This window comes from Anastrepha ludens, chromosome 3 (genome assembly GCF_028408465.1).
Source record: "Anastrepha ludens isolate Willacy chromosome 3, idAnaLude1.1, whole genome shotgun sequence".
Classification (NCBI taxonomy): Eukaryota; Metazoa; Arthropoda; class Insecta; order Diptera; family Tephritidae; genus Anastrepha; species Anastrepha ludens.
The window spans coordinates 71,269,864-71,296,230 of record NC_071499.1 but is presented as its reverse complement, the minus strand read 5'-3'; the positions used below and the strand labels follow the sequence as shown (position 1 = coordinate 71,296,230).

General features: G+C 37.7%; 1 protein-coding gene across 1 annotated transcript in view; it reads left to right on the top strand.

The window, feature by feature from the left end:
- LOC128858193 (uncharacterized) overlaps positions 1-26,367 on the top strand; it is an 80,401-nt gene that overhangs the window by 46,607 nt on the left and 7,427 nt on the right. The window lies entirely within an intron of this gene.

Genomic DNA, 26,367 nt, shown 5'->3' with positions numbered 1-26,367 from the left:
TTTATCATTATAAAACTAATTACAAAGTATTTGCAAATTGCAGCCATGTGCAAATATTTTCAAGTTGCACTTTCAATTCCCAAACCAAAATTCCAACTCCAATTCAACCAGAAACTTCTAGTCGAACTAAGCGCAGATAAATAAAATAAAAAAAAAAAAAAAAACATTAACAAATATAAACAAAATGCGTGAGTACATTGCTATTGCTATGCTGGTATGCTACTGCCAACTGCTATCGTTGCGTTGCATATACACCAACATACGAGGACAAACTTTTAGCCATACATAGCTGTGCAAAAATATTTGCGATTTTTCATGCGCGAGTGCGTACTAATCAACTGGAGAATGGGCGTTCAGACTGCATGTCAGATCACAGATATTTATTTTTGGACTAAATTTGCATGCCCAAAAATGTGTACTCGTATAAAAGCGTCATTTATCACTCCTTTGATTGTAATGAAATCCTGCGCATTATCGAAAATGTTTTGCTTGCTGAGTTCCTCATCTCACTCTAAGGACACCTGCATCTTTATTAACCTCTCGAGCGTAGACCAGCTGAAATCACAAAACAGTTCAAATTTCGAAACAGTTTACATCCGATAAAATATATTTTCGGAATTAAGTACTCCATTATTCAAAATTATATTGGACTTCAACGTGATGATGAGGGTTAAGTTACGTTACTATTAATGGTTGCATCAAGGCTTAGATGCTGCTACATTGAAAATCATGACAACATCATAACATCAAATAATAAAAAGACCTCCCGCTTACTCTAAAAATTAAAAAAAAAAAAAACAAATGGAATTTGGGCTGGACAGAAACAAACGTCATTATTACCGCATTAACTCCATGAAATGAACAGCTGATCACAATCGAACTCCCAACATAATAAAAAATAATGGCACTTGAGATCTATTTCCATAAATCCGCAAATCCTTGGTAGTAAGAAGGGAATTTTATGTAGTAGGTTCATATTTCATCCTATAAGATGAGATTTCGTGCCATAGTAATAGGTTAAATCATCAAATAAATAGAGTATTGGATAGAACTCATCTGCCTACAGCACCAGCTTAAAGTAGAGTTTTGCTGTTCGAAGCTTAAGAGAGAAACCGAATAAAGAAAAGGGGAACTGATAATAGCGTCAACTTACGTGAAATCAAAAATATTTTTCTCCATTTAAAAAGCTCCCACTTGCGCTTTAGTGTTGGCAAATCTATCTTCTAATTTACTGTACAAGTATGTAACATCATTTTTTACTGTTGTATATAATTTTAGAATAACTTTATGTGTGTGCTACTTACAAAGAACTCTGTAACTCACTTTAATCTAGAGGAACACCTTCTTTGAAGCGTCAACACTTTCATTGCCTTCAATGACATAGTATTCCCCAATGGCAGCACCCTATAGTCATAGCCAAGCTTTCCTCAAAATCAACATTGGCTTACCTTTATGGTCATCTAACTGTCAAAGTAAAGGTTTGCTTTCCATTTAGGTGGATTGTTTTCCGATATTGGCTCTGCTACTTCCTCTCGGATTTCACCCTGAAATATACTGCAGTGTTGTGGCGGCCGCAAAAATAATCTGCTTCTCATCAGTTCGAAATAGAATATTGCCACACCTTTCCCATTTTTCTTCCTTGCCATCTTCTATCATTCTGCACCACCTTCCAGAGAACTTTCGAAGCTCAAGGTCAGTGTAACGTAGTCTGTACCACCCATCAATGTTGGTGCTGTACTCGTAGTACTATAAACTGTTCCAAGTAAAAATACGCGTTATAATTGGGAACACAATTTTTTTGGCTACTAAGTCCAACGATATCATGTGGAAATTTTGAATAAACTACCATATTCTTTTTTTTTTAAGGTAGGCCTTTTAAGTTACTCCCACCAACGGCAGCGCAACTGTTATTTGTGATTTCTGCAATTGTTTTTTATTAACACTTTCTGTAAATTAATGAAGAGGCTGCTCTTGGACTGAGGATATGTGTATTTCTGCCAAAGTTTCTAATAAAAACCATATGCTGACGACAAAAATAAGAAAATCGGAGAAGAAGCTCTGTCAAATACCTAATAAAGAATGTAAGCGTCAGTTATAAAGTGAAGCAAATCATCATCCTTCTTTAAATTGGTTTTAAGGAACATTTGTCGTCGTTATTATATCATTATCAGTAATATATTTACGCTTGTGTTTACCAAACGACCAAGAGTGCACTTTTCGATTTTTACAATGTCTGATTTGATTGAGCAGAGAAGTGCCATCAAATTTTGTTTACGGAAACGTTTAGCATGTTGCAGAAGGCATTTGGTGATTCGAAAATGTCGCAGAAAAATGTTTATAAGTGGTACAAAGACTTCAAAGAGGGTCGAGAACGTGTTGATGACTTGGAGCGCTCCGGACGACCATCGACGTCAACAGATGACCAACACGTCAATAAAGTGAAGGAGTTAGTGCTCAAAAATCGTCGGTTGACTGTTAAAGACCTTACTGATATGATCAGAATATCAGAAGGATCTGTGAAAATCATTTTGAAACACCATTTGGGCCTACGAAAAGTCAAATCTCGTTTGGTACCGAAAACTCTCAATTTCTTGGAAAAAAGTCGTCGCGTTGATGTGTGTGAAACAATGCTTCCAGACTATCAGGACAAACTCAAATGCATCATTACGGGAGATGAGACTTGGATTTATGCTTACGGCCCTGAAACAACCAACCAACGAACAATCAAGCGAATATCGTGCTGAAGGCGAGGCCAGACCGAAAAGAGCACATCAAAATCGTTCAAAAATAAAGGTCATGTTGACAGTTTTTTTCGATTTTCGTGGTGTGGGGCACTATGAATTCCTTCCACCTGGCCAAACAGTTATGCGTCGTTTACGTGAAGCAATTCGTCTAAAAATACCAGAATTATGGGCCAACAACTCTTGGTTTTTGCATCACGATAATGCACCGTCTCACACTGCACTCGTTCTTCGTGACGATTTCGCCAAAAATTCCACGCATATCGTTCCGCAACCACCGTATTCCCCTGAATTGGCTCCGTGCGACTTCTGGCTATTCCCAAAACTCAAGAGACCACTCCGGGGAACGCGTTTCGAGTCGATTGAGGAGATAAAAGCTGAATCGTAGAACGTGCTGATGGCTATACCGGAAATGGACTATTTGGCATGTTTCGGGGATAAGAAAAATCGTTAGCATAAGTGTATTTCATCGAGAGGGGATTATTTTGAAGGGGATGAAATTGATTTACAAGAATAAATAAAGATTTTTCATTTTACAACCAAATTAACCATACTTTTTGCCCACAGTGGTATACCTATGAGGTGAGACTTTCAGCTATAAGCTATAGATGTCGCTAGGAGTATTTTTAAACCTTCCCAAGTGTCTTGTTATTTTCGTTTTTCATCTGTCAATAATATTCAGTTCATTATTTGTTACGTTTCATGCAACAATGCTCCCCCAGTTCAAAAGGAAGTCTTTTTTGCATCGAATCCTTGCGAGTGATGAAAAATGGGTGTATTTCTCCAATCCCTATGCGTAAACGATCGTAGGGTCTAACCGGCCACAAGCCAAAAACAACGGCGAAACCAAATCGCTTCGGCCGCAAGACAATGCTATATGTTTTCTGGGATCTGCGTGGCCCCACAATGTGCCGATCGGCGTCACAAAGTAATTTTTCTGGATGACAATGCACCACCACATGCACCGCCACATCGAACAAGAGCGACCCGGGAATTGGTGGAGACGTACGATTGGGAACCGTTGGTGCATGCGGCTTACTCACTAGACTCGGCGCCTTCCGATTATCATTTGTTTGCATCGATGGGCCACGCACTTTCCGAGCAGCGCTTCAATTCTCACGAAGAAGCCAAAAAATGGCTCGATGATTGGTTTGCGGCCAAATACGGCCAATTGTTTTGGCGCGGCATTCACAAATTGCCTGAGAGATGGGAAAAATGTGTCGCTAGCGATGGCTATTATTTTGAAAATTAAATTTGTAACAATTTTTTGTTAATAAACGTTTCAAATTGAAACAAAAGTCTCATTTCATAGGTATATAGGTAATTTATTCTTCTTCTTCTTAATTGGCGCGATAACCGCTTACGCGATTTTGGCCGAGATTAACAAAGCGCGCCAGTCGTTTCTTTCTCGTGCTAACCGGCGCCAATTGGACACACCAAGTGAAGCCAAGTCCCTCTCCACCTGATCTTTCCAACGCAGAGGAGGCCGCCCTCTTCCTCTGCTACCACCAGCTGGTACCGCATCGAATACTTTCAAAGCCGGAGCGTTTGTATCCATTCGGACGACATGACCCAGCCAACGAAGCCGCTGGATCTTTATTCGCTGCGATATGTCTATGTCATCGTAAAGCTCATACAGCTCATCGTTCCATCGTCTACGATATTCGCCGTTGCCAACGTGCAAAGGTCCAAAAATCTTACGCAGAATCTTTCTCTCGAACACTCCAAGCGTCGCTTCATCGGATGTTGTCATCGTCCAAGCTTCTGCGCCATACGTTAGGACGGGCATGATGAGAGTCTTATAGAGTGTTAGTTTTGTTCGACGAGAGAGGACTTTACTGCTCAATTGCCTACTTAGTCCAAAGTAGCACTTGTTGGCAAGAGAGATTCTACGTTGGATTTCAAGGCTGACATTGTTATCGGTGTTAATGCTGGTTCCTAAATACACGAAGTCTTTTACAACCTCAAAATTATAACTGTCAACAGTGACGTGGGTGCCGATACGCGAGTGCGCCGACTGTTTGTTTGAAGACAGGAGGTACTTCGTTTTGTCCTCGTTCACCACCAAACCCATTCGGTAATTTATTATCGAAGCAAATTACTAATTAGCACCCCCCTACATTTATTAGCCATAGCAGCGCTTTTATGATAATTAATAACTAACCGATCTGCTATTTTTTATTATTTAATTACAAATGCGCCCTTACATTTTTTTATGATCTGGCAATTCCCAAGCGTTACGATGATATCTTACACATATTTTCCTTTTTTTTTAATTTTAAGAATATCATAATTCTAGTTTAAGGTTTCATTAGTGAATGCACTTTTGGTCGTTCATTTAATGCGTAGTATTGATACTTGCTATTTTCACAACTCCATTTTATTACTGTCGATTAACAGATTTCGAAACTGGCTTGCAATATGTGTTAACATACAAATACACACACATACATATATGACAGCCAACATATTTTCATTACCACAGATATTGCCTGTGCGAATATTTCCATCTGTATGAGTGTGCTTGCGATTTGCAGTTTAATTAAATGTATAAATTTCACAGTTATTGCAACAATAAAATGCTTTTGAGCTTCTATATACGGGAATATTGTTGCATATTTGTGGGCGCGTGCCAGAAGAGTTAAAGTTCTAATGTGCAAAATAGAGCCGCCATCCATACCATATCTAACCCACTTAACAAATATTTCCAAAAAGTGGAAAACATTTGAACAATATTTAAATATTTGAATATTTTCGAGTTTGAAAATTTGCCATTTAAAAAAAAATACTACAAACAATGTATGAAATTCTCGACATAACTAAACTTGGATTACTTACGAATCGACCTGAAAATTAAGTTGAAGCTGTCTTAGTCAATGGGGACCGGTTTTGAGCTGCAAGTACGCTTACGTATTTTTTATTCTAAAAAGTGGACGAAGATTGTCAGAAAGACTATTGACATCAGCAGAATGGAGCCAAAAGAAATTTTGCACATTCAAACCGCCTCTCGACGAACTACTTGACGGTAGTACAGGGTGGATAGGTAATTTGACGGTAGGGGTTTTTGTTCGAGTTAAATGCCACACGGGGTTGGCTTCCTCCTCATATAAAAAAAGGACACTGGACCGTGACACCTTACGAAGAAGACAAGTTCGCCGTACACCACTGAGTTCAAAGCATTTTTGCAAGGTAGTGGGTATGGGAATAAGTTTCCGTCCTTTCTTAGCCAAAGTTACGAATTATATAAGCAATTAAATAATACATAAGTATGTGCCATTGGAAGCTACAACTTTACTCCATCTTTCAAGCAGAATACGAATTTCTCTGACGAAAAATTCGAGTTCTTTTGGCTTGGTCCATTCTTTGAGCCAGTTTGCGATGATCTCCAATCAGGTCTGGCTACATTGATCGAAACACATGGTAATTTGAAGGTGCAATGTCTGAGGAATATTGCGAGTGGGGCAAGATTTCCCAATCTCTAAGTTTTTCTAAATATTTTTGGACCGATTTAGTAACGTGTGGCCTAGCGTTGTCATACAGCAAAAGCAGTTTGTCATGTCTATTGTCCATTCCGGCGGCTTTTCTTTGAGAGCTCGTTTCAAACGCATTAGCTGCAGTCGGTAGCAATCGCCAGTGATGGTTTCAGATGGCTCAAAGAGTTCATAATAGATGACACCCTTCTGATCCCAGCAGATGCACAACATAACCTTTGAATATTTTATTTCGCTGTCGATGGATTTTGTTCACCTGGTAAGCTCCAACATTGTCGACGCTTAGGGTTATCATAATAGATCCATTTTTCATCGCCTCATCGCTAGTGACGATGCGATGCAGAAAACCTTTTCTTTTCTGCCGTTCACGAAGCATCTCACACGTCACCAAACGTCCTTCGATATCCCTCTCCTCCATTGATGTGGCAGCCAGTTACCTGCTTTCTGGACCGTTCCCATAGCGTGCAAATGTTTACCGTCGGTTGATCTGTCAACATCCAACTCTTTAGACATATCATCAAGGGTTCGACATGCGTCTTCATCCAATAATTCTTGTAGTTGAATATCTTCGAATTTTTTAGCTGCGCCTTCGCGGTCTTTATCCGTCACGTCGAAATTGCCATTTTGGAAGCGTCAAAACCACTCCTTACGAGCTGTATTTGCGTGATTATCGTAAATGTTCATCGTTTATTGATCACGTTTCAGCTGCACTTTTCCTTAAAAGGTAATAATGAAGCATGACTTCCGGCAAATCCTGTTTTTTCGGGACGAACGTAGACATCATCATTTTTGACGTCAGCTAAAACGGGATCTGTATGCTTCAACCGAATGTCGACTAGTGGGATCGGTACCTCACATATACACACCTTCAAATCACCAGTATATTACTAGAGCCAACTTAAAATTAATATCACCAGCTGCACCTCTTTTACGAGGGCGGTTACTTATTCCTATACCCAATAATTTAGAAAATTGTGTTTTTTGCTTTTTTGTCGAACGTAGGGGTAATTTTTTAATATTTTTTACCATAATTTCGAAATTTATAGTCGGACCTTAGCGCCAATATGACAATGTTTTTATGTCGAGAAGACAATTTGTTTCCAAAGCTCATTGATTTCAAATACCCCTTTGTAGTGCATACCCAACCATTCAGTTCCTCCCACACTAACGCGCCATCTTATGACAGAAAATTAAAGATCGTCGCCAAAAATCATTAAACTTTTGCTAATGAAATATTTCAATTATTTGAAGTGATGTATTTAAAAATAATAATTTATTATCTAACGCAGGGGTTGCCTTTTCAAAATTTTCGTCACAATTTCGGCGTTTGTAGTGATACCTATATGTGTGATCGATGTTTTTGTCCCGAGAGGTCAAGTTTTATTCATTCCAAAAGTTTTTGAGCTCAAGTTCAACGTTTTAGTCCCTCACCACGAGATGGAGATCAACCTCCATAGCGTAAAGTAAAAAATAAAAATAAAAACTCAAATAAAGATTGTTTCGTAGTGGATCGAATCGATTTTGATCTTAATTAATCGATCAAAATCCGACGGGATTCAAATTGGCTGTTTTTCTGGTGGTACTCGTGTTTGATGACGATTAGTGACGATGACCGCCGTGGCAGATTCATGAGCTCCATGAATATAAAGTTCGATGTTTTGAGAAAAATATTAATCTTAATAAGCTGTGAAAATAACTAAGGTTAATAAAGCAAACCATCGAATGAAGGTTTTCCCTTATGCCAACTTGATAATTCGTTTATTTCTGTTGAATATTGCATGGCATCTATTTGGTTTTGCAAGAAGAATTGCCAGCATGTCAGATCAGTCAATTCGAATTTTGTGCAATCGATTATATTGAAGTATTAGTCACACCCGAACTTTTCGAAATTATCTGTTTGTAGACCAGAAATTTGACTAATGTGTCCCGTTGCTCAACATTAACGAAATATTCACGGGTTGGAAAAAGTACGCGACATTTTTAATGAACGGACGGTCAGTATAAGAAACGTGTGCCGGCAACTGACGAATATAAGATATACATATATTTGAAAGCAGAGAACACAAATAGCAAAAGTAAATCTAAGTAATAGGGCAGTGGGGTAGTTTCAGACATCGTTCAATTACATTTTAATAAATTATATCTACTGACGTTAAGGTTTATAGAACAGGAATATGAAGGGTTAGTACTTAGATTTTAATTAGATTTGACTGTAAATGTCGAGGATATAAGGAAAATTGTGAAAAGTTATTTTCAAAATTTTCTTGCTAAAATACTTCAGACTCAGAGTACGCAGTATACGAATATTTTTTCGGTTTTAGCTCCTCCTCCTATTTGTGGATCATTTGACCAACCAAGATATCTGCCGACTATGACTTTGAGACGGTCCAAAAACGAGTCGCAAGCTGCCCGAATGTTACTGCAGGTATTTTGGCCCAGTCGCGGACCTTTTTCAACGCCTCGAGACTGGTGAATCTTTTAGTTCGCACCTTGCTCTCCAAAATGGCCCAAAGAGAATAATCATCGGATTCGCGTCTAGCGACCTTAAGAGCCATTGTGTGGACGTAATGAAGTTCGGAACATTGTTTTTTAGCCATTCTGCCACCGAAATGTTTGTCTAATCATGACTTTAAAGCAACCTCCAAAATACTTTCCCGATAATATACCGCATTTACTTGGACGCCAGGCTTGATGAAAACGATTGGAGAGCGCCCATCTGCGGTTATAGCTCCTCCTGGTGGCCAACTGATTGCTCAAATTCTCGTATGAACGGTCGGTCAAATAAACTTTATCGTTTTGGGAGTTTACGAATTGCACAATTTGAAAAATTTTGTCGTCAGAAAACACAATGTTTGGAAATGGACCCCTTTCGGCTTCGGCCAAGCGAGGCAACTCCTTCGCTCTCTCAAGTGTGAGTTGTTGCTGCTTTGGTATGACATCGTACGCCTTTTGGATCTTGTAATGCTTAACTAAGAGATCATTCCTCAGTATGCGGCGGATGCTACGGGCAGATATTTTCAGTTCTTTCGCCATTTGATTGCCAATTCGTCGGAGATTTTGCTCAAGTCGCTTCATCACTTGTTGTACCAATTCACGTGACGTTGCAGTCTTTTGATGACCACCTCCATGACGTTTCGCGATGCTACCAGTATCCTTGTAACGAGTAATGGTGCGATAAATAAACACTTTATTTACTTTAAGGTGCTCGAGCTCACGAACAATCGCTGGTTGTGATTTTCTAGCAAAAAATAATGCAATCACGTTACTAAGTTAGAAATCCATTACTGATTATCTTCACTTCTACACTTCGAGTGCCGGACCCTGAATATTTATTTCTAAACTAAAAAAAACTCTTCCAGGGGCGAAAAAATGTACGTTGAATGCTAAGGTTTCAACAGAAACTGAGTTCTGTTTTGCAGGTATGGACAAATCTTTTTGGCAAAGTTAACTAAATATTAGAGAACTGTTGGGTCATTGCTCTGAGTGGTAAACAAACTGAAGAATAAAAACGTTTTTTTTTTAATTTTTTTATAAACCAAGCGTTTTTGTATGATGGGTTGGCGAGTTAAAAGCACATTTGCAAATATATTAAATAATGCTTGTGAATGCGTTGAAATGTTCGGGCCAGCCACTTTTGTTCCCTTCATTGGCTACTGCACGGGAACATATGCAGAAATTTGCTGTTTATTAAATATGTATGTATAAGTTCGTGTGGGCAGAATAAAGTTTAGTTAGTTGCTGATATTTCGAATAATGTTGCCGGTTACTCATTAATTTAAATAAATTGTTTTGGATGAGAAAATGAAATGGCTTTACGTTAAATTATAAATAAATGTGCTGGTGGCGCACACAATGACAGCTCACTTATACATGTGCACATTTGCCTACTAGCTGCCAATTTATTGAATGAAATCGCTTTAAATGACTAAGCATTTTAGTTCGCCATCGAATTTATTTACATTTTAATTGTGCATATTTGTAAATAGTCACTCCTTTGCTGGTGTTTTTATTGCATGTAGCTATTCATCCACTAAATACCAGCTACATGGGTTAATTCACTGTATTTCCGGCTAATTCCTCTTAATTTTGGTTTCGTTTTGTTCATAACATTTGACCACCGGAAAAATATTATATGCAGTTAAATGCTGCTGAGTGGCCCTAAAGCTTCATTTGCAACTAATACTCGTAACAATTGCATCACATGCCACCAAAAAAATATACTTTTTTATGCGAATAAGAGACGGCTTGGTTAGGCTTTAGAAACAAAAGGAGTTCAAATATAGTACCTGAAAATAGCGCCTTTAGTAATTTTTGTAAAACTTTTAAGTTGATCGTTGCGAGTAAAATAAATAAAAGGTGGAAATTTTGCAGCTGTTCTAGCATAGTTTTAAGTTTTCTCGGTTTGCACGGCCTGCACTGCATATATGAAATCAAACACTGCAGAGCACTGGCAGCAGTAAAATCTAAAACTTGTGGTTTTTCAAAACACAAAGGGTGAAGCGGATTTCAACTAACTTTGAAGTAAATGTATTTGTTTTTGTGAAATAACAAAGTTCAAGTTTAAGTAAAAGGTGGCGCAAAATTAATCATCTATTTTTTTTGAATAATTTTTTATTGAGTAAAAAAATAATTTTAAGTGGTGGAAATCTTTATTCTGAACTTTATGCGCTCCACTGCTTGTGTGTTTGTATACGGTCAGTTCACTAGTGCCAAATATGATTGGAGATGCTATTTGCAAAGATTGTAAATCTTACTATAGGGTGATTAATTTTACGCCACCTTGTAGTGAAAAAATTGTGTGGACTTTAGATAATTTTTTTTTTGTCAGTTTTGGCTGTTTTGAGCCATATCAAAAAATTGTCAAAATTCAAACCAATTTCTGAGCTACCTCAAGCTAGCTCTTTATTGTATCAGAACTTAATGGGCTATCAGAACTTAATGGACTGATTTCTAACAGGGTAGGTGGTTAGCCTGCCGCTTTAAAATTACATGCCCAAAATTTGATTCTGATTGAATTTTTTTTAATTCTTTTTTTTTAATTTTCAACTTATTGTGGAATAATGAAGTAAAAAATTGTTGAAAAAAGTTCTAATTAAATAAAAAACAAATAAACTGTCAAAACTTTCCAATTCATTCTAGTGCTATAATTATTTAACGTAGTGTATAAGGTTCAGTAAAAGTTCACAATTTGTTGGCTGTCTTTAGTGAGCCACATCTCGTGACTTATCATTGCATCGGCTCATACTATATGTGGACTTAAAGGTGAGATAATTATTCGAAATTATTTGACAGTTTTTAGCTGGTTCGAGAAGATGCTCGATATATTAATGCTAAATAAATTTACATAAGTGAACCTTTTGAACCTACATAAATTGACGATTGCTATCACTTGCTGTAGTGTAACGAAATCAACCAATTTTTGATTCAGATCGTAACTAGCAATGAAAAGATGCTGACGAGAACAACCGCTGATAAGACTGTGGGAAAATAACTTTTAGGCACCCTAAATGATCAACTCGGACAAAGTTTCCACGACAGTCGGTTCTACGTTACCGAAACGACCCGGCTTTATATCCGGCCAAGGACTGTCACTCCAGCAGCATTCCCCATATGTAAGTATGGGGAATGTTTATGCTGCTACAACAACAACAATCAACTCGGACACTACATACTGTCAACTAATGACTAGAGTAAGCACATGATCGACTAGAAGTGTACTGAGCTGACAGCAGTAAATGGAGCGTCAGACTCTTCGAACACTTTAAAGGGTAGTTCTACTACACCCTATAATATATTACAGATCAGCCACCAAATGATTATCACCCAATGAGGACGAGGGCATTTTTATAATGTCGATTTATGAAATTGTCATCAAAATAGACGAAAGTTATCGAAAAACTGCTCATGCGAATATTGGGTCTAAACCGTTCTATGTTAATTTATCGACCAAATACTTCTAACCTGAAAAGCGCTAAGTGCCTGATTAAGAAAAAAACAACTTTCTTTGGTGGCACAGCAGACCACACAAGCGTACAAACATATATTTAAAATCGTACTTGTATGAACGAGTGATCTACGTATTTTGGAAGAGACTTCGATTTTATTGAAAATTGGTTTGTTAGTGGTTGGCTTAAATATATTAGAAAGAGGTAAACTGAAAAAATTCAAGATTTTGAGATTTATTCAATGTTGGAAATTTTGATACTATTTTATTCTATAAAAATAAAAAAAAATATATATAACTTTGTGATTTATTTAATGTTGGAAATTTTGGTATAGAATTTTTTAAAGTGAAATATCTTCGGTACTCTTAAGCATTTTTATAAGTCTTTTTTTAATTTTAAGGGGTTGGTCTACTCAAAAAAATGGTTTTGGTTCGGAAATATATTTTGCATGATTTTTCTCTGATTCTCCGTACGTATTTTAATACAACTCGAGGCCAACTCACATATCACAGTTCATCTTAGAACCATAAGTGTAGATTCCGACATCAAATCTATCAATCACTTTCCCTTTCCTCCATTCGGCTCTCGGTGGAAAACGTACAGTAAAGTCTTTCTTGAAGTTGAGGTCGAGGATTATGAAGTCTGATTTGTTTTTGAGCAGTGAGGGTCCCAGTAGAAGGATCTTCTTGCTGCGACGTTTTGACGATTGTATTTATGTTGAATAATCCATTTTTTCCCAGCATTCTCTTACACGTGCAAAGTGCTATACTAACTTTCCTCACCCAGTATTCTACATTGGGTCTCCGGCTTACTTTGGGATCAAGGATAACTCCTAAGTATTTTGCTTGTTTGGTTAATGTTATACTAACTCCGTTAAATTTTGGGAGATCAGAGTCTGAAATCTTGATTTTCTTAGTGAATAACATCAGCTCTGTTTTGCTTGGGTTTACCCTTAAACCGCAGTCCCAATTGCTGAGTAATCCCAAATCTCCTTCCGTAATGCCCTTGTGGGAAACATTCTTGAAACCATGATCACTATAATCCGCATCCGATCATGATTAACCGCATACGCCACTGCTTTAATTCCCTTTCGGTTGAACTTGGTAACTATTTTTCTGACAACTGTGAGTTCCCCTGTTGACAGAGCGTTTGGCTGTGCTGTCGCCCATCTCTCCCATTATTATTCCAGTTTTAAGCATGTTGTTTATCCAATCGCTGATGCCAATGTCCGTGCCTAACGTGTTAAGAGCCTCAGTAATGGAGCTTGTGTTAACGTTGTTGAAGGCACCCTCTATGTCGAGGCGACAAGTAAGTATTGTTTGTATTCTATGCTTCTCTCTATCGTACTTACAACTTCGTGAAGAGCTGTGTCTGTAGATTTTCCTTTGAGATAGACATGTTGTGATGTTGGAATTGTGGTGTTTGTGATCTTCTCTCTAAGATATGCATCTAGCAATCGATACAAGAGGATAGATTGATGGGTCTGAAGTATTTCGCTGTGTCAAGCCCGTGTCTACCAGCTTTGGGGATAAAAATATTAGAATATTAGATATGCCATAGCATCCAATAAAGACCTCTAGCCATGGAATCATCCTTTCTCGAATTATCCACAGCATGGCAGGGAATATCCTTTCCGGGCCGACTGCTTTGCATGCTTCGAAGTTTTTCAGCGCCCATTGAATTCTATCTTCGAGAGTATTTCTATCATGAGAAAACTCCGCATGAAAAAACTACCTGCTGATCGGTGACGGCATCAAACTCCCTCCATTTGAGGAAAACATCAAGGAGCACACCAGAAATAAAGTGAAGAGCTCAGCCAAACACCAGACAAATGATTTAAGCGCCTATTATTATTATTTTTCTATAGTTCAAAGAACCGACGTTGTTTCATTCAGAAAATTGCATAGCAAAATAAATCTCAAAATTTGTATATATTTATTTACTTTTTTCAACTTCTAAGTTTACTTCTTATTATGCCAAAGAAAAACAAAATTTTTAGAACAGCTGTCGACAATATTCAAAATACTTGGATCACTTGACATGATCTACAATTTTTTTCTGAGATGCGTTGGCCATCAACTACAACTCCATTTAAATAGTTTTAAATAGTTTCATTAAGCCTTAAGTCAAGTGAAGCAAATTTAAAATTCAAATTCTGTGTTGCCAGGTCTTTTATACACTCTGCTATAGTTGTGTGTGTGTTTTTTTCTTTTGTTTTTCAAATTGCGATATTCCATAAACGAAAAAAATGTCAGTCATTTTGGCAGCAAGTTTGTTGTTTTCTTTACTATGAAAGAGTAATAAACTTCTATGAAAGCTTCAAAAAAAAAAAAACGAATACCCCATCAGTTCCATTTTTATGTGATTGCTTTAAATTGAAATCCATTTTAAATATGAGACAGTTTTAAAATAATACACACTGCCTTTGGCTTCAAAACTACCAAATATATGCACATAAAATGGGAATTAAACAAAAGCTTGTCCAAATTGTCAAAACTACAAAAGCGTTTGCCATATTTTATACATATAAAGCGAAGTTAGAGGCGATTTGGAAAAATTAATTTAAAAAATGCCTGCAGACATATAGTGCACAAAAGCACTTTTATAATCAACATAGAGGGGAGGGCAAAAAGAGTTAAAACGGGAGTGCTTGTATAGAAATGCGACAGATAGGCAGCCTAGTTGGCAATTCAATGCAGGCCAGAGTAGCAGAAGCAAAAAAAAGGAATATGCAAAGAGTAAGCAAAAAGGGCATAAAACTGTCGGATGTAAAAATATAAAAGACAAACTTGGAAGTTTTTACAGTATTTTTTATCGAGCAGCGACCAACGATAGCGGCAACAACTGGCTATATGGCAGCAGATTGAATTTAGTGTGGCGACAAACTAAGCGTAGCGCGCTATTGAGGGTAGCGCTTACTCTTTAGCAACACCATTTTCGAGGTTTCTGCTTGTAATAAAATAATGCGTTAGAAATTACCATACTTTTAATGGAATAGGGCTTATTTAAGGGAATATTAAGGATGATTACATTTCTTCAAAAAAGGATTATTAGATTAGGTATAGCATATCGAGTGTTCTCGATCGGAATGCGACGCGATGGGCGGTTTGAAATGTGGGCCTCCACGGTCGCTCCGATGAAATATTTTATAAAGAAATGAAAGGCACAGTGTCAGTATATATTCTTTAAAGTTTATTGGCAGTATATACATAGATAGATATACATAGAAATATATATGCAATACGTTGCTTACGTATTATTGTACATATATTGATTATTATGTTAAGTATAATTAATAGTTTATATCATATTACTTACTGGTTGGCTGACACGTCCTGTTGCTCCTGATTGTACAATCGCAGTGAAAGTTATAGTTAAAATTAAAGTGAAAGTAACCTCGCCGAACAACGTTTAACACGGTAAACGTTTTAACTGTTCGGCGGGGAAATGCCAGGGTTAACGGCCTTCACGTTGCAGCGACTGGAAACGGTGGTTAGCAACAGTCGGAACGGTAGGCGCAGTTACCAATAGGGTGGCTAAAAATTTATATTTAATATTAGGGTGTGGCCTAAACATCGATCATTTTCCACCTTATTTCGATGATGAAATTAACATAGTTAGGATTATCTGAGAAAAGAGGTAGTCAGAGCCGTAACAGGTGAATGAGGAGTTTGTTGGGTAGTATTTATACTGCGTTAAATACCTATAGCGCTTTTGACAATTTATGTGTTTTTATTTCATTTTAAACATGTTTTTAAGAAAATATTGTTAAATCTCTTAAGAAAAATGTTGCTCAAACTTAAAAAAGAACTTGAATAAATTTTCATAAAAATGTCACACTTTTTAATCAGAATTTTTAGATGATTTTTCGAGAAGATTTTTCGAGCACGCAGTTTTATAGCCCATTGAATTTTGCTGTGATAAAATCTGAGTCCTATTCCAAGTTATTTAGTCATAAATAATTTACTACACCGTCAAAAAATTCTACTTGCGTCGATAAATAAAAGAATTTACTTATATACATATCTGGAAACTGTAACTCCTTCGAAGCCAGGCTGAGAAATATTATTTACTAACGGATCTCAAACCGATATCTGCAATTCATTTACAGTAAAAAAAAATGGGCAGCTCAACCTCTTTTGCCAATTCACTGATACATTTTTCAGCCAAAGCTGCTGCGTTAGTTGTATCTGTACGAGGGGTGCCTTTTATATGTCGGGATTAGAGAACAAAAACAAATTTTAATAATCGAAAATCACTTTATTGTTTTTCAAAATATTCTCCATGAAGATCTATACACTTTTGCATGCGTTTGAACCAATCGTCGAAGGTACCTCCAAAACATGCATTCTGAATGCCGCAACCGCTTCTTCAGGTGTCGAAAAATGTTGACCTCTCAGTTTGTTTTTTGCGTACGGGAATAAAAAGAAGTCATTCGGTGCCAAGTCAGGACTATACGGCGGATGACCCATTAATTCGATGTTTTCGGTGCTCAAAAATGCAGTTGTTTGAGCCGATGTGTGAGAGCTCGCACTGTCCTGGTGAAGAGTGATCCGTCTTAGGCGATTGATTTTCCTAATTTCTTGGAAGACAACTGGCAAACAACTGGTTGTGTACCACTCAGAATTTACTGTTCTGCGTTGTTCTAGTGGTACGGTTGCGACGTGTCCAGTTTTTCCGAAAAAACAGGCGACCATTTGCTTGGAAGTGCTTCGTGCGCGAAGAACTTTTGTTGGATTTGGCTCATCTTGAAACACCCATACAGTCGACTGCTGTTTACTTTCGGGCTCATACGCGTAAATCCATGATTCATCACCTGTCACGATGTCATAGACGTGTTTCGAAGCCCCGCGATTGTATTTTTTGAGAATTTCCTTCGACCAATCGACACGAGCCTTTTTTTGAGCGATTGACAAATTGTGTGGGATCCAACGCGAACAAATTTTTTTGACAGTCAAATGTTTATGCAATATTGAATGTATGCTGGTCCCACTAATCCCTAAGATGGTCTCAGTCTCACGATAGGTCACATGACGATCTTGCAATATCAGTTCGCGCACAGCATCAATGGTTTTCGGAACAACAACTGATTTTGGACGACCTTCACGAAATTCGTCTTGGAGTGAACTACGACCACGATTGAATTCACCATACCATCGATAAACACTGGTCCTTGATGGTGCTTCAGCGCCAAAAAATGAATTAAGTTCATCCATGCAATGTTGCCGAGTTAATCCATGTCGAAAGTTGTAAAAAATAATCGGAAGAAAATGTTCACGATTTAATTCCATTTTTGGACCGAGATGAATCTTTTAAGTTACTGTAAACAACACAAATAGCTTTGGAATTTCAAAACGTTCTGAGTACGTAGAAGCCAAAAAATGTCAAACTTTGCGATACAGGTGTCAGTTACCAGATTGCAACACCAGGGTTGCCAAATCCCGACAAATAAAAGGCACCCCTCGTACTCTTCGCTCGAAAAAAAAACATAAATACATAATTTGTAGTGATGGCAAACCAGCAATTGAGGTTATTCTGAGCCCAGTTAACAACTCGCCAGTAATCACAAAAGCCCATAACAGCAAACCAGTTTAGTCAAAATTATTAGGGGTTCCGGTCATAGCGACATCAAAGATAAGGAAGAGAGCCGTTATACATTTTCGAATACATTTTTGTAGAAGATATAAAAAAAAAGATTAAGATGAACGAATTATGAAACATCCCTGATCAAATGGAATGAGTACCAATATCACTGTAAACTCTTCAATCCTTCGAGGCTCAACAATCAATACTCGCCAATTTCATGATGCCGGAATATAAAGACCGTCGTTCGTCTGAGAATTGTGCATACAGCTTCACCCCACTCGTATTGACTAAACAGTTCGCCGAAATCATCGTTCCCGTTTTGCGAGTTCAATGTATCTCAAACTTTATGGATAAATTTAAACAGGCTTGCGGATGATATTCTTATTGCAATTTCGCAAACCTAAAATAACTGAAAAGAAAATAGCATTCCTGAAATGTTATACTCTAAACGCCTTCGAAAAGGAACATAGCGCAGTGAATAAAGATCCAGCGGCTACATTGGCTGGGTCATGTTGTCCAAATGGATACAAACGCTCCGGCTCTGAAAGTATTCGATGCGGTACCAGCTGGTGATAGCAGAGGAAGAAGAAGACCTACTCTGCGTTGGAAAGATCATTTGGAGAAGGACTTGGTTTCACTTGGTGTGTCCAACTGGTGCCGGTTAGCACGAGAAAGAAACGACTGGCGCGCTTTGTTAAGCTCGGCCAAAATCGCGTAAGCGGTTATCGCGCTAATTAAGAAAAAGAAGAAGATTATATCTTTTACTTACATATATTTCCAGTTTCTTGCAAACACATAGCATAACTCGAAATCTCCATAAGTTGAACATTGCCAAAACAAAATTAAAAAACAAAAAAACGCTTTGCATATACGGCAATTTTTGGTTTTTTGGCTCCGTTTGTGTCATGTTGCGGCTAACATCCAATAAAAACTGAACGAAAATCAGCAAATATTCAGTGCAAAGTTAATTTGATTTAATTAAATTTTGTCTATTTAATTTGCATAGATTAAATGTTAATTAATTTACTTTAAATGGAAAAATGATTTAAATTGAAAAAGATTCCCTTTTTCAAGGAATTTATTAATCTATAATTTTTTGCATGACTTTTCTTTGTGTACATGTACGTATATATACATACTTATGTTTGTATTTATACAAATTTGTACACTCAATTCTTAATCACTCTTAATTACGTGGAGCAAAGCACAGTTCAGATTCACTTTTTCATTAAAAGCGCGCTTTTTATTTCACTTTTAATTCAATTAGTATTTACAATAAGAGATGCTTATTTAAATTAGTTTTGTAATTGGCTAAATGGGAGTACGTGATTGTTTGTTTGTTTGTTTGTTTGTATGAATAGCGATTAATTATGCATTCAATTTGCGATGATGGTCAATAGTTTTGAAATGCCAGCCAATGCAGCAGTTACACTAAACGAACAGTCAAGTGCTTGGTAACGGGCGTTCACGCCCTTATAAGTGGGTAAGGATGTATGTGTGTGTATGTAGGCACAAACACGGCGCCTGCCTGAATGATTTTCGCCGATGCCTGGCATGTGGCACGTATTTAATAGCAGTTGCTTCTATGGCAAATATAACACAATATCAGTAGTTTCCCTTTTAAGCCGTATTAGGGTATGTATTAGTGTGTGTGTGTGTGTGTGTGTTTTCAATAATTACATGAAAGCAGGGTATTTCAAGTTCGAGGTTCTTCTAGTGATTTGTTTTGACAGCTGCTACAATTCGATCATGCTTCTAAAAATTTGTTTATCTTGAGTATAATAAGAAGTATACTAAAAAATGTTTTAAAGAATTCAAGAGATTTATTGGAAGTTGAAAATATTAGTGTGGATTTCTTTAAAGTGAAACTTTTACATTTCAATTTATTTTTTAATTTTGTAGGATACCTGTATTTTTTCGTTTACTTTGCTTTTGCTTTATGGTCAAATTATATGTTTGTACCCGGGAACTTAGGAATACAATTATTGTAGTTTTATTCACATAGCGGTTGTATGTACATAGCAGCATCAATTAATGAAAATAAAGGAATTTTTTAGCTATTCTCTTTTTAAACAGCTGACGCACGTTTCGTGTTTTGTTTCACTGTCAAACATCTTCAGTTTGGTCTATAATTTAACCATGAATCGTCTTACAAGCGAACAATGCTTGAAAATCATTGAATTTTATTATAAAAATGCGTGTTCTGTTAAGAAAATTTAAGATCCACTTCTTTATCGAAAAATTGTGTTCAGCGGCGAAGCTCATTTTTGGATCAATGGGTACATAAATAAGCAGAATTGTCGATTTCGGAGTGAAGATCAACCAGACGAATTGCAATAGCTACCAATGTATCCAGAAAAGGTCACAGTTTGGTGCAGTTTATGGAATGGAGGTATCATCGGACCGTACTTCTTCAAAGATGCTGCGAATCGTAACGTAACTGTGAATGGTGAGCGCTACCGTGAAATGATATCCAACTTTTTTTTGGCCAAAATGCAAGAGCTTGACTTGCAAGACATGTGGTTTCAGCAAGACCTTATCACATGCCACACAGCACGCGTAACAATGGACTTGTTGAGAGGCGAGTTCGATGAACATTTTTTTTCACGTTCGGGTCCTGTGAATTGGCCACCCAGATCGTGCGATATAACGCCTTTAGACTATTTTTTGTGGGGCTATGTTAAAACTCATGTCTATTCAGACAAGCCTGCTTAAACGCATTGGAAGACAACAGTAAAGCATTTATATGTGAGATACCGGCCGAAACATTGGAAAGAGTATGCCAAAATTGGATTAAGCGGATGGACCATTTGAAGCGCAGTCGCGGTCAACATTTGCATGAAATAATCTTCAAACATTAAATTAAATGGACTGTACTATCGGTTTAGATAAAAATGTCATGCAATTTTTTTAATTTACGTGTTTTACTTTCCTATAGCTCTTAAAAAATCACCCTTTAGTTATAAACATTTGTATACCGGCAGAATTGGGATACCCAACTTAAATATTATTGAATATTATCGGACAAAAGTTTTTTTCTTTGTTGAGACGAAATTTCTGTCCATTCATCTGATGCTGAAATTTGAAACTCTCATTGTCTACTTGTATTCATGTTTGATTCCAAAAATTAACAGCCGGCTAAACTTAATATCACTTTGACCTTCTTTATGTATATGTAATGACGGAAGCTACAGTTTTATGCCGCCCCGACATGAGGATTTTATGAGTTTTCGTGACAGAAATACACTTGGAGGTTTGTCTTTGGTTGCCGATGGGCTAGATTTAGGTTTAGGTTGGTATGGTTGCTCAAGGATTAAGCACACTTGGACGAAGAAAAAATGGATTCGTCCTTTGTGATACCATTATGAAGGAGATGAGGTGAAAGAGAAAGAGAGAAGGTGTTGAGATGATTCCACCTCATCCTCCATACATCCAGCGCAAAAAGGAATCGAAGTGATTCCAAGTCTCACATCATATATTCCTCGCGCATAGTGACCTGTGAGAAATCCCATGAGACTCGAGAGCTGTAATTTTGTCAGCCTCAGAAGCTCGCCCGAGCACCCAAGGTCCACACGTGGCCAGAAGGATTTCGCGACCTTACAACGCTCGCTGAGTTGGCACGATGCCCATCTTTCCAGGAGCAGACCGCTGGTAGTCAGGGGGATCCCAATTTTATCCCTTCGAAGGGAAATCACCTCACATGTCCCTTGTCTGGCCAGCTCATCCGCCTCACAGTTTCCCGCAACGTCGCTGTGACCAGGAACCCAGATGAGGCTAATGTCAAAGAATTCGGACGCAGTCGAAAGTGAGGTCAAACATTCCTTGACTAGTTTCGAATGCACCGTCATTGACCCGAGGGCCCTTATTGTCGCTTGGCTGTCGGAGTAAATATTTACTTTCTTGACTGTTAGTACGCATGTGAGCAGCCAATCAGCTGCCTCTTTGATTGCGGCTACCTCTGCCAGGAACACACTACAGTGGTTCGGTAACATGCATTTGAGTCTGATGGGGAGCTCCTCGCAGACGACTCCTCCGCCAACCTTTCCTACCAGACGAGGTGCTATCATCATCATCATTGTTAACTCAAAAACCCAGTTCGGATCTTTGCTTGCGGTAACATTTGTCCCCAGCTCGAGTTATCCCTCGCTTGAGTTCTTCAATAACGTATACTAAGTAGATCAGCGTTCCGATCTGCGCCATCCAACTATCGCAGTTTTAGTCTTTCTCTGCCTCTTTGCTTCCGCACGTACCCAATAGGATTTTCTTCATTGGGTATATTTCGGCTGCCCTTATATAGTGACCAAGCCATCGTAAACGGTTCAACTTTATTGTCGTGACAATATCCGGATATTTATACAGTCTTTGATGCTCAAGATTGAATGGTATTCTCCAAGTGCCGTTTTCATAAAGAGCACCAAATATTTTTCGTTGGATTTTACACTCAAAGCGTCGAGTTTTTGCTTCAAGTTTTTTGCTTCGACTTACATGTACACGCTAGAAGCACTGGTACGGTAATGGTACCATAAATTATTATTTTTCCGGGCTTCCAAGAATACGACGTTTTATGTCTTTTTGTAACGCAAAGTGACATCGTCTTTGTGGTAAGTATTATTTGATCAATTTCTGTCGTTTTTATTGTGCAGTTTTTATTGTCGACTTTTACACCGAGATATTTGATTTCCTGACCAATTTCGAAAATGTTAAGACCTATTTTAAGACGTTTGCCGATGTTTTGCACAGCTTGTTCTTTTGGTGATGGCACCATTGTCTTCGTCTTGCCGAGGGCGAATCACAATTAGAAAATACTTTTTCTATAAATTAGTGTTTCATGCCGGGGGTTTCGAGCCCGGGTACTTCCACTTAGTAGTCACCCACCAACCCATTCGGCTACGATGGTCTTTTTCACTTGTTAAAAAATGGCTAACACTATACTCAGTAGTCTCAGCAAAGTTAATAATGAGATTCCCATAACTTACCGGATTATATTCAAATATGGACAGCAAAACTTCAATATTTGTGGTACTATAATACTCCACATCTCATTCAATGCATCAATGTTTGGTGTCGCATTTCGGACCGAACTTTTTCGAAAACGATGTCGGTAACGGTGTGACGTTATCGTGATATGATAAAGAACTTTTTATGACCTGAATTAGTGAACTGAACAATATGTGGTTTCAACAGGACGGGGCCACTTGCCACACATCGCATGGAGGGATAGCTCTATTATAAATCCAGTTCTCAGTTTGCATCATCTCACGAATTTGATACCATTGCAGTTCCCTCGAGATTTTGAATTATATATTGCTTGATCTATGGCAAAGAATGTATTTTCTAATTTATTAAAACTGCAATAATTCAAAACTATTTGAGTGCTTTCTGCACTTTAATTGCAACTTGTATGCTTCTTATTAAGGACGCACTAATCAGTTCTGTAAATGAAAGATGGATTAGTGTCAATACCTGTGAAATTGCTAGGCAAACATGGTCAAGGCGAAATCTACACCTGTCCAAGAATATTATAAAATTGTATAGAGTTCAAATTGGGACCTTAGTAGGGGCCCTCACAGAACGACGACAGGGATATTAGGCGTTTACATGCATGATTTATGTCGTAGCTGCAGAAATGGGGAGGAGTTGGAAACAATTCAACACCTTTTTTGCACATACCCAGCTCTAGCTAGGAGCAGGAACCGATATTTAAGATCCTACTTCTGAACGAATATAGATAATCTATGCACTTTAGGTATCAACAACCTTTTACGCTTTGTCAAAAGCTCATAATGGTTCAATATGGAAAGAGAAATGTAGCCCAGTCCCTGCGGCTCACAACGGACCTATTTCATGGTCTAAGTGGCATCACTGTCTCTATGTGCGATGCGGCTGCCAAACCTAACCTAACCTGCGCTATAGTTCTAAATTATCGTTTTAGAACCTTCGTATAAATGGTTTATTGATTTTTTTTGCAAATAAGTAAAGAAAGTTTGGCCTATCTGCAGTAACTAAATTTTAGATTTTGCATAAAAATTAGGCATTTAAGCCTTACAAGATTCAGCTGGTGCAAAAGTTAAAGCCATATGATCATCGGTGGTGACGGCAACCATTTCTTAAATACTTGTAGATCTGAGTAAACCGAGGTGGTCTGTAAGAATATGGTATCAAACGAAACTTATTTCCATTTGAAAAGGTAGTTCTTGCACATTGACATATTTATAAGTCTTTATATTCCTCTCGTGCCACTGTTTAGTACTCATTGTGTTCTGGTAGCGAATTCTGATATTGAGATAACAACGTTTCCTATGTCACCTATTGTTAATGGTATGGCTAGTGGCGATATGTGACTAAAACAAAATGGTGCGGCATAACACACAGCCATTAATACCAAAAAATTTACTACCAAACTTCCCAGGGAGGATAATTGCCATACCTATATTCTGCAGTAATTTAGTCATCAAAATTCAGCGATTTCCACCTTTGGGCTATTCCTGGAGATGAAATTTTCAAAGTAGAGTTCCAAGAAGAGTGGAAGCTTTGAAAGTTAGCATTCGGTATACCGACAAAGTGCTGCAATGCCTGCGTCTAAGTGCATTCGAAAATGAAAATTTCAGAAAAAGATTCGCCGTCTGAAACAGGCTTGAGGGAAACATTTGGAAAATATTATTATTTACTTAGGTCTACAAAGGTCCCTTTTTTATTGATGGGACTGGATTTTTTTTGTTGCGTGCTGAACACAACATTCTGGGCTCCAAAAGTGGGCATTACATCATGTTTTGCGAAAATTTAAAATTTTTTTTCATTGTGGTCTCACGCCTTTTCTTTGGTACAAAGTACAAGTTTTTTCGTATATGGAAAAAATTTTAACATCGATAAAAAACAAAAATTGCTAAAAATCACTTGATACTTCTTATTGCTTAAACTAGAATTAAATTTGCTTAAATTGCGCACTCCAAAAAATTGTTTTAAATTCTTGTGAAAAAATGTTTGGGTATGGGAATAAGTTTCCGTCTTTTCTTAGTCAAAGTGACGAATTATTTAAACAATTAAATAAAACATGATATTATGTGAAGTACGTGCCATTGGAAGCTACAACTTTACTCCATTTTTCAGGCAGAATACGGATTCCTCTGATGAAAAATTCGAGTTCTTTTGACTTGATCCATTCATTGAGCCAGTTTGCGATGCTCTCCAATTAGGTCCGACTCGGAACACATGGTAGTCTGAAGGTGCAATGTCTGGGGAATATGGCGGGTGGGGCAAGATTTCCCAATTTAGTCTTTCTAAATATTTTTGGACCGATTTAGCAACGTATGGCCTGGCGTTGTCATACAGCAAAATCGGTTTGTCATGTCTATTGTCCATTCCGGCGGCTTTTCTTTGAGAGCTCGTATCAAACGCATTATCTGCAGTCGGTAACGATCACCAGTGATGGTTTCAGATGGTTTAAGGGGTTCATCATAGATGACACACTTCAGATCGCATCAGTTGCACAACATAACCTTTGAAGCATGAATATTTTTTTCGCTGTCGTTGTACCTGGTTCACCTGGCAGGCTCCAACATTTTCGACGCCCAGGGTTATCATAATAGGTTCATTTTTCTTCGCCTGCGATGCAGAAAACCTTTTCTTTACTGCCGTTCAAGACGCATCTCACACGCCACCAAACGTCTCTCGATATCCCTCTCCTTCAATTGATGTGGCACCCAGTTCCCAGTTCCTGCTTTCTGGACCATTCCCATCGCGTGCAAACGTTTACCAACGGTTGATATGTCAACATCCAACTCTTTAGACATATCATCAAAGGTTCGGCAAGCGTTTTCATTCAATAATTGTTGTAGTTGAGTATCCTCGAAATTTTTTTGGTGCCATTTCGCTATCTTGGCGTTATAGCTGACGTCGAAATTGCCACTTTGGAAGCGTCGAAACCACTCTTTGATGGAGCGTGATTACCGTAAATATTGATCCATATACGACACGTTTCAGCTGCACTTTCTTTTAAAAGGTAATAATGAAGCATGACTTCCCGCAAACGCTGCTTTTTCAGGACGAAGTTATACATTTTTTACGTCAGACAGAAAAGGATCTTTACGCTTCAAACGAATGTCAACTACTGCGATCGCGAACTCACATACGAGTATACACCTTCAAATCACCAGTATATTACTACAGCGAACACAAAAATAGTATCAGCAGCGACACTTTTTCTACGAGGGCGAAAACTTATTTCCAAATTTCTTTAAAGAAATTTCGAAAAGAATTCTAAAATTTCAATAGGCCATAAAACTGAGTACCCAAGAAAATTTTATTTATAAAGTTCAAAGTTTTGATGAAACTTAAAAACATGTTATACAAAGAGTGAAACTTTGCTTTATATGGTTTCTGTTGTTGTATCAACTATAATTAAAGAAAAAAATTGTGGAGTGCTTATAATTTTGCAATGGGGTATATGGGGTTAGGACAAGTTAATAACCATGTATGTGAATTGCAATTGGGGCTTTCCAAAAAACAAGAAACCCGGGATGTGTGTAGATCTGTGTTATTCATTATTAGAGACTTTCTGCTAAATACACAAAAACAAATATATTGAATACGCATAGGAAATTTTAA